We start from the raw sequence: 11,116 nt of genomic DNA on the forward strand, positions 1-11,116 counted from the left end.
ATCTAAGAGGATACAATTTCTTCTACTTTCTAAAACCTGATCTTACACAGTAAAAATGCCAGTTTTGCTTTGTCTGAGATGAATGCAGAAAAGAAGATAATCTGTTTATTTAATGCTTTGGTTTATATGATTCAGATATCCTGAAGCTTTTATTCCCCCTTTGGGAAGGTTTGGGAAAGAAGTTCTAAACTTTTATTCAGTAGAAACTTCTGTAAATTCTCAAGTACTGTGTTTAGATTGTGAAAGGTGAAGGCTGTGCCATTCTTGATATAAATGAACAGATTCTCTTACTGACATGGTACAGTACATCACCAAAATTTATCTACTGTGTCAATGCCAGGGACTGGAAAAGGGGAATATAAATAAAATTGGAGAAGTCATAACTTTGGGCTCCTAACCTCAGGACTCTGGTCAGTAAACTCTTTAATCTCTGTGTTGAGAAGAGTTATGATAACATTGAGGGGAAAATAAATGTGTGGTCTGTATTGCCAACTCCTAATCCAGGGAGTGATGCTCATTTTGTATTTTGACTTGGTCCAAAAGGTCTATGTTTTGAGGCTGGCTTCTCCACTCGGTGTGTATGCTTTAAAGGGAATGAGCAATCATTATTTGCCTTGATCAGAGCCATGTAATTATCTTATTATAAAAAGAATGACATTCCTCACATTTTCTACACAGGGATGGTGACATTGACTCATTAATGGTGGCTACCTCAATGTCTTCCTCATCACAGTTCCAGTAGCCACAATTAATGAATCAATGTCACCATTGGATCAAGGATAAGAATAAGAAAACCAATGAAAGCCTGGAGTAAAAGTCTCCCATTCTCATCCCTGCAAGCTAGACGCAGAATTCGCTACTTTCTTTCTCTTACAGAACAAGGAAAGACTGAGAAAAGAATGCCTGTTTCTATCTTCAGAGCCAGCAGAAATTATGTATGGATATTTACCGAACACTTGAAATTGAAAAATTTAAGGCAACAGCAAGTAGGACCTGATTTCTTTGCCTATAGAAATATATAGTAAGACCTATGGAGAAAAGTGGGGTTAGAGATACATTTTGGAAGTAAAGGGCAGAGAAAGAATAAGCAACACACTCAAATGACACCACAGGATAAAGGAGGGAGTGAGGGAGTGAGGTCTAGCTCAGGGTGCGGTATAATATCCTACACCCCTCCTCCTGCTAAACCTCTACAGCTTAGGTGAAATGCCTATGTCCTTGAGTAAAGAAATGCATAAAACTTCATTGGAGTCCTGTGTGTGTTCAATTCAGATAGCAATGACCCTTGAAGTGATAACCTTGCCTACCCAAACCTCTTTACATAATGGATATCACAGGCTGTTGGTTGATATTATTGATTGTGAGGTGTCTCTACTCAAGATGATGCAACTGAAGATACTGCAAGTTTGATTCCTGGTCCTCCAAGGATGGTTAGGGATACTTTGTGGGCCAGAAAAAAAGAGTTTATCAGGAAAAAAAAAATGAAGAACACTTAAATAATACCTTATTGTCCTTGATTAATGGTTCAAGTAGGTCCTTGGTTATTTAAATGGCAGCATATACTCATCACCCTTATAGTAAAAGTGAGCTGAATAGAAACTAAGCAGCATATACCCAAAACCCATTCTGCACACCATAGGACACAGAAACATTTGGAGGTGCAAGCAGTTGCCTTCAGAACAGTGTGGGGCTCAGTCAGCTGTCCTGCCCAGCAGTCTGGAGTCAGGACCAGGCTTGTAGGTGGCAGTTGGGGAAAGAAATATAGATGTTCAAGTTTTGTATAATGTGTTGAGTTTCTTCTCTCTTTCACTCAGAAACCTAGGTGTTCCTTTTTTGTTTGAATCTTATAGGTTGCAAAGAAAAGGGATATGTAATGGAAGCTTATTATAAGGATTTGCAAGAGGAAAGGGCAGCTAGAATTTGTGAGATGCAGCAATTGCCTTTCAAGCAGGCCTTATGGAGACTGGTTTGACATTCGGAAGCTGGAAGATTGTTCAGGGGAACTCACTGATTCCTCAGAAGCAGGCATTTTTACATGGTGTTCTAGTGCTCTATGATTTGGGTGACTTTTTTTTTGTTCTCCCTGTATCTCTGCTTCATGTTGGCACAGCCAACATGCTTGTGAAAAATTGGACAGTGAGGGCTAGCCATTCAAAATAATTCAGCTGAAGACATTCCAGACTGATTCCTGGCTCCTCAGAGAATACTTAGAGATACCCAGGGGGTCAGAAAATGAAGAAACATTTTAGGTGCAGTCAACTTTGGTTAAAGGGGAGGGCACAGTTGTCTATGGTCCTGGATGCCACTTGCCTAGTCAGAAGGCAGCAGTGAACATGGACTTTTCCCTCAGAATCACTTGTAGGAATAGCAGACATTTGGGTTCTTTTCTTTTTTTTCTTCCATTCCTTCCCAGACTAGAAATAATATAATAATGAAATGTTTATAAAGTTTCTTAAGAATAAGGACCCAGGGTACCAGTTGTGCAGAGGCCTAATGACCAGGAAATGGATGGCCTGGTGGGATCTGCTGGCTGGTGGCCCTGAAGAAATGTGGATCCTCTAGCAACAAGAGGTGTGAAGAGAGAGGACCTTCAAGATGGCGGAGGAGTAAGACATGGAGATCATCTTCCTCCCCACAAATACATCAAAAATACATCTACATGTGGAAGAACTCCTACAGAACACCTAGGGAATGCTGTCAGACTTCCCAAAAGACGTGTGGCTGACAGGGTCTTGGTGTTCTGGCCAGGTGTCAGGCCAGAGCCTCTGAGGTGGGAGAGCCGACTTCAGGACATTGGACCACCAGAGATCTCCTGGTCCCACATACTGTCAATCAGCGAGAGCTCTCCCAGAGATCTCCATCCCAACGCTAAGACCCAGCTCCACTCAACAACCAGCAAGCTCCAGCGCTGGACACACCATGCCAAAAAACTAGCAAGACAGGTACACAACCCCACCCATTAGCAGAGATGCTGCCTAAAAATCATAATAAGTTCACAGACATCCCAAAGCACACAACTGGGTGCAGCCCTGCCCACCAGAGGAACAAGATCCAGCATTATCCACCAGAACACAGGCACCAGTCCCCTCCACCAGGAAGCCTACACAACCCACTGAACAAACCTTACCCACTGGGCACAGACAACAAAAACAATGGAAATTACGAACCTGCAGCCTGTGAAAAGGAGACCCCAAACACAGTAAGTTAAGCAAAATGAGAAGACAGAAAACAACACAGCTGATGAAGGGCAAGGTAAAAACCCACCAGAGCAAACAAATGAAGAGGAAATAGGCAGCATACCTGAAAAAGAATTCAGAGTAATGATAGTAAAGATGATTCAAAATCTTGGAAATAGAATGGAGAAAATACAAGAAACATTTAATAAGGACCTAGAAGAACTAAAGAACAAACAAACAATGATGAACAACACAGTAAATGAAATTAAAAATTCTCTAGAGGGAATCAGTAGCAGAATGACTGAGGCACAAGAACAAATAAGTGACATGGAAGATAAAATAGAGTAAATAACTATCCCAGAGCAGAATAAAGAAAAAAGAATGAAGGACAGTCATAGAGACGTCTGGGACAACATTAAATGCAACAACATTCGAATTATAGGGATCCCAGAAGAAGAAGAGAAAAAGAAAGGGACTGAGAAAATATTAGAAGAGATTATAGTTGAAAACTTCACAAATATGGGAAAGGAAATAGTCAATCACGGCCAGGAAGTGCAGAGAGTTCCATACAAGATAAATCCAAGGAGAAACATGCAAAGACAAATATTAATCAAACTATCAAAAATTAAATACAAAGAAAAAATATTAAAAGCAGCAAGGGAAAAACAAAAAATAATGTACAAGGGAATCCCCATAAGGTTAACAGCTGATCTTTCAGCAGAAACTCTGCAAGCAAGAAGGGAGTGGCAGGACATATTTAAAGTGATGAAAGGGAAAAACCTACAACCAACATTACTCTACATAGCGAGCATCTCATTCAGATTCAACAGAAAAATTAAAACCTTTACAGACAAGCAAAAGCTGAGAGAATTCAACACCACTAAACCAGCTTTACAACAAATGTTAAAGGAACTTCTCTGGGAAAGAAACACAAGAAAAAGAAAAGACCTCCAATAACAAACACAAAACAATTAAGAAAATGGTAATAGGAACATACATATCAATAATTACCTTAAATGTAAATGGATTAAATGCTCCAACCAAAAGACATAGACTGGCTGAAAGGATAAAAACAAACCCGTAGATATGCTGCCTACCTGAGACCCACCTCAGACCAAGGGACACATACAGGTTGAAAGTGAGGGGATGGAAAAAGATATTCCATGCAAAAGGAAACCAAAAGAAAGCTGGAGTAGCCATTCTCATATAAGACAAAATAGACTTTAAAATAAAGAATATTACAAGAGACAAAGAAGGACACTACATAATGATCAAGGGATCAATCCAAGGAGAAGATATAACAATTGTAAATATTTATGCACCCAACATAGGAGCACCTCAATACATAAGGCAAATGCTAACAGCCATAAAAGGGGAAATCGACAGTAACACAATCATAGTAGGGGACTTTAACACCCCACGTTCACCAATGGACAGATCATCCAAAATGAAAATGAATAAGGAAACACAAGCTTTAAATGATACATTAAACAAGATGGAATTAATTGATATTTATAGGACATTCCATCCAAAAACAACAGAATACACTTTTTTCTCAAGTGCTCATGGAACATTCTCCAGGATAGAACATATCTTGGGTCACAAATCAAGCCTTGGTAAATTTAAGAAAATTGAAATCATATCAAGTATCTTTTCAGACCACAACACTATGAGACTAGTTATCAATTACAGGAAAAAATCTGTATTAAATAAAAACACATGGAGGCTAAACAATACGTTACTAAATAACCAAGAGTTCACTGAAGAAATCAAAGAGGAAATTAAAAAATACCTAGAAACAAATGATAATGAAAACATGATGACCTAAAACCTATGGGATGCAGCAAAAGCAGTTCTAAGAGGGACGTTTATAGAAATATAATCCTACCTCAAGAAACAAGAAACATCTCAAATAAACAACCTAATCTTACACCTAAAGCAATTAGAGGAAGAAGAAGAAAAAATCCCCAAAGTTAGCAGAAGAAATCATAAAGATCAGATCAGAAATAAATGAAAAAGAAATGAAGGAACTAATAGCAAAGATCAATAAAACTAAAAGCTGGTTCTTTGAGAAGATAAACAAAATTGATAACCATTAGCCAGAATCATCAAGAATGAAAGGAAGAAGACTGAAATCAATAGAATTAGAAATGGAAAAGGAGAAGTAACAACTGACACTGCAGAAATACAAAGAATCATGAGAGATTACTACAAGCAACTATATGCCAATAGAATGGACAACCTGGAAGAAATGGACAAATTCTTAGAAATGTACAACCTTCCTAGACTTAACCAGGAAGAAATGGAAAATATAAACAGACCAATCACAAGCACTGAAATTGAAACTGTGATTAAAAATCTTCCAACAAACAAAAGTACAGGACCAGATGGCTTCACAGGTGAATTCTATCAAACATTTAGAGAAGAGCTAACACTTATTCTTCTCAAACTCTTCCCAAATATAGCAGAGGGAGGAACACCCCCAAACTCATTCTACAAGGCCACCATCGCCCTGATACCGAAACTAGACAAAGATGTCACAAAGAAAGAAAACTACAGGCCAATATCACTGATGAACATAGATGCAAAAATCCTCAACAAAATACTAGCAAACAGTATCCAACAGCACATTAAACGGATCATACACCATGATCAAGTGGGGTTTATCCCAGGAATGCAAGGATTCTTCCATATACACAAATCAATCAATGTGATACACCATATTAACAAATTGAAGGATAAAAACCATATGATCATCTCAATAGATGCAGAAAAAGCTTTCGACAAAATTCAACACCAATTTATGATAAAATCCCTCCAGAAAGTAGACATAGAGGGAACTTTCCTTAACATAATAAAGGCCATATATGACAAACCCACAGTCAACATAGTTCTCAATGGTGAAAAACTGAAACCATTTCCACTAAGATAGGGAACAAGACAAGGTTGCCACCTCTCACCACTCTTATTCAACATAGTTTTGGAAGTTTTAGCCACCGCAATCAGAGAAGAAAAAGAAATAAAAGGAATCCAAATCGGAAAAGAAGTAAAACTGTCAGTGTTTGCAGATGCCATGATACTATACATAGAGAATCCTTAAGATGCCACCAGAAAACTCCTAGGGCTAATGAATGAATTTGGTAAAGTTGCAGGATACAAAATTAATGCACAGAAGTCTCTTGCATTCTTATACAGTAATAATGAAAAATCTGAAAGCGAAAGTATGGAAACACTCCCGTTTACAATTGCAACGAAAAGAATAAAATACCTAGAAATAAACCTACCTAAGGAGACAAAAGACCTGTATTCAGAAAACTATAAGACACTGATGAAAGAAGTGAAAGATGATACAAACAGATGGAGAGATATACCATGTTCTTGGATTGGAAGAATCAACATTGTGAAAAGGACTATACTACCCAAAGCAATCTACAGATTCAGTGCTATCCCTATCAAACTGCCACTGTCATGTTTCACAGAACAAGAACAAAAAATTTCACAATTTGTATGGAAACACAAAAGACCCCGAATAGCCAAAGCAATCTTGAGAAACAAAAATGGAGCTGGAGGAATCAGGCTTCCTGTCTTCAGACTATACTACAAAGCTATAGTAATCAAGACAGTATGGTACTGACACAAAAACAGAAAGATAGATGAATGGAACCGGATAGAAAGCCCAGAGATAAACCCACACACATATGGTCACCTTATCTTTGATAAAGGAGGCAAGAATATACAATGGAGAAAAGACAGCCTCTTCAGTAAGTGGTGCTGAGAAAACTGGACAGCTACATGTAAAAGAATGAAATTAGAACACTTCCTAACACCATACACAAAAATAAACTCAAAATGGATTAAAGACCTAAATGTAAGACCAGACACTATAAAACTCTTAGAGGAAACATAGGCAGAACACTCTATGACATAAATCACAGCAAGATCCTTTTTGACCCACCTCCTAGAGAAATGCAAATGAAAACAAAAATAAACAAATGGGACCTAATGAAACTTAAAAGCTTTTGCACAGCCAAGGAAACTGTAACAAGATGAATAGACAACCCTCAGAGTGGGAGAAAATATTTGCAAATGAAGAAGCTGACAAAGGATCAATCTCCAAAATATACAAGCAGCTCATACAACTCTATATCAAAAAAGCAAACAACTCAGTCCAAAAATGGGCAGAAGATCTAAACAGACATTCCTCCAAAGAAGATATACAGATTGCCAACAAACACATGAAAGAATGCTCAACATCACTAATCATTAGAGAAATGCAAATCAAAACCACAATGAGGTATCACCTCACATCAGTCAGAATGGCCATCATCAAAAAATCTACAAACAATAAATGCTGGAGAGGGTGTGGAGAAAAGGGAACCCTCTTGCACTGTTGGTGGGAATGTAAATTGATAGAGCCACTATGAAGAACACTAGGTAGGTTCCTTAGAAAACTAAAAATAGAACTACCATATGACCCAGCAATCCCACTAATGGGCATATACCTTGAGAAAAACATAATTGAAAAAGAATCATGTACCACAATGTTCATTGCAGCACTATTTACAATAACCAGGACATGGAAGCAACCCAAGTGCTCATGGACAGATGAATGGATAAAGAAGATGTGGCACATATATACAATGGAATATTACTAAGCCGTAAAAATAAATAAAATCGAGTTATTTTTAGTGAGGTGGATGGACCTAGAGTCTGTCACACAGAGTGAAGTAAGTCAGAAAGAGAAAAACAAAGACTGTACGCTAACACATATATATGGAATCTAAAAAAAAAAGGGGGTTCTGAAGAACCTAGGGGCAGGACAGGAAAAGAAAAGAAAATGAAAAAAAAAAAAGAAAAATTTTTATGTGAATTACCTTACTTAATTCTTACAACCATGCTATGATATACTCAATTTTATTGTATCCATTTTGTAGATGAAAAATTAAGGCTTAGAGAGGTATAATACCTCATCCAAAATTACACAGTTAATTGCCTGAACCTTACCTTAGATTCTGGCACTTATGTCAAGCTTTTTGGGGAAGAGTAGCAACACGTGGAAAGGAATATGATGAATTAAGCCCTGTGTTTTACATTTTATCTGTATATTGGCATATTAGTGGTATGTGTCTCATAGAGTTTTGCATATTAAGGATAAGTAATGTACCTAAAGCATTTAGCATGTTTACTGGACCTACAAAAAACAATAAATGCTAATTATTATTATTAAAATTTTTATGAATGATTAGGAGTAACTCTATTTGGAATAATACGTGTGCAAAGGTTTTATTTAAGTATAAATAATGTAGTGTAAGCAGAATTGAGATATCGCATCTTGCATCCTACTAGTGACTAGCCACAGGGCAGACTATGGTGCCACTAATGGGAACATCACTTGACTGTCTCTTTACTGTCTAATAACTTTAGTTATGTCTTTCTTTTCTTCATGCACTCTGTGATCCTTCTTACTGCCTCTCTCTTTCATCTCTTCCTCCATACTTCTTCAAATTGTCCAGCAATTTTCCTATATGTTTTTCTGTGTCACTTACCTCCCCAGCTCTTAGAATTGGCTGTAATATTGCGTTTAGGAGCCTGCCTGGGAGTTGTATTTCTCATATAGGGCCTTAGGGATTGATCTCTCCCAAAATGTTAATTGAGCAATATAATTTTTAATAGGAGTAAGATGAAAATAGGTAGAAATGCCCTCCTGCATCCAATCCTGAGAATTCAGGAGGAAACGTTTTAATTTATTTGTGGGGAAATTGTTTTTCAGCGTGGAGTCCCTTTTTTCAAAATTACGTTTATGTAAAGATATGTTTGATAATGACAATAACTTGTTAGTAGACATATTTAACGATGTTAGTTCCTTGAGAGGAGGCTCTGGTCCTTGTCCTTGTATTTCCAGCACCTAGCAGAGTGCACATAGTAGGTGCTTAAAAATTGCTGGAGAAAAAATAGAGACATAAATAACGATAACTAGTTAATTGTTACGTAAGTAACATTATATAAATATAATTATAATATAATAATAATTACAGTGTGTGAACCTGTACTCCTGTTTTGGACAGTATATCTATTGACAGTGTTCAAACTCAGGTCTCATTAATTCTGGGAGATTTATGGACAGAAATACATACACACCTCACAAACACAGCCTAAACCTAATTTAATCAATAATTTAAATACTTTCCTCACTCTGGAAACCTAACATTGGTGATGGTATGCACAAATCTATATGACTTCCTAAAGAAGCCCAATGAAACTTTTCAGAACCGCTCTACTCCCTGAAAATGTCCTGGGGATAAAGCCTTAGTAGACTTTTTTTTTCTGTTTGCAGGCATGTTTTAACTGGCCTACTTGAAATATTGTTAAGAAGCTTAGGGAATCCACAGTTATTATCTGAGAATTCCACGTTTATATTTTTGGTTATAGCAGAGCGACTTTAAAATTTGACTTATAAAGAAAGACTTCTGAATACCAGGTGATTAATATTTTACATAAATAAGGAGCAAATGGAGAAGTAAAGGAATTCAGTACCCTCACTAAAATACAATGACTAATGTGCAAATATGGGAAAGGTCATTGTATTTGATGCTCACATTATGCATAAAGAGATGAGGCTTCTTTTGAAGTGTTTATTGTAGTGATTGGCCATGGGACTGAGTTATGAAATCAATGCAGAGTCTCTGAGTCCTGTAGTAACACACTAGTGGCTTAGTACAACCTGGGACACACACACTCGGCTATTTGTGAACATACTTTATGTTTAGAGAAAAAAAGGAATTAGCCATCTATGGACCAGATGAGTAACCTCATAATAAAACATAACAAAATAAAACTGTGAGACAGTTGACATCTCAATATGATTTGATTTAATCCTGTCTAGTGAAAGATCATTTCATGGGCTTTATCATGGGAGTGTTAAAGTAGAGGTTTATTAAAGGGAGCATAGAGTAGTATAGTGACCTGATAGATTTAGTCAGAAGACATGAATTCACTTTATGGCTTTCTTCCTTCTCCTTTTGGTAAAACTAGGCAAATATCAACCTCATTCAGCCACTGATTCTTCATCTTGAAGATGGTGGAAACAATATCTACTCACCTATCACCAAAAAAAATTTTAGGCTAAAATCTAAAAAAAAACCTGTAAAGTGACATAAAATACTAGTTAATCTTCAAAAGTAATAATTTTCTTTATTGCAAAGGATTCATAAGAGTAAGATATTCTTTAAGACCACACTGAAATAAGGATGGATCTTAGGATACTTGCTGACTTCTCTATGGCTCTTGCAGGATCTATCAGAGTTCTGAAAGATGTTTGTGCATATGTGGCTTTAGTTTCAGTTCTTCATTTGACCTGTTCATTATTTTTTGTGTCACTTTTTGAGGGCCAGATTTCCCAAGCATTTTACCATTTATCTTTTATGCATCTATGCAAGAGACTTATGTGTGCTATTTTTGAATGTTTTTAAAGGAACTATTTGGAATAGTTTTATTCTTTCTATTGATTTTTCTTTTTTTTGGCTCAGTTAATAGGTTGCCAGTTAATAGGTTTAGTGAGTCTAAAATTGAATATCCTGTTTGTATATCTGAAGCAGGTAATGGGTAATTATTATTACCTTGAGGCTGGCAATATTCACTTGGGAGTAAAAATTACATTGATTCTCTGATTTGAGTAAAAATACCCTCTACAGAAAATGTTTATAACACTTTCTTCTAGTCTATTTTTTAACTCTTTATAACTGTCATATCTCAGTTCCACAAAAAAAATGAGTTTATAGTTGTATTGAAGACAATTATCTCCAAATAGTCTTTGTTTAGTTATTTAAATAATTTCTATAATTGAGAAGATGTGGATTGGTTTTAGCTAATGACATAGTTTTCTAAATACTTTAATGAAATAAACCTCTCCATGCAGTTCAGGTATAACTAGATTATTTAAT

The sequence above is a fragment of the Leucopleurus acutus genome (assembly GCF_964270905.1).
Source record: "Leucopleurus acutus genome assembly, chromosome: 11".
Lineage (NCBI taxonomy): Eukaryota > Metazoa > Chordata > Mammalia > Artiodactyla > Delphinidae > Leucopleurus > Leucopleurus acutus.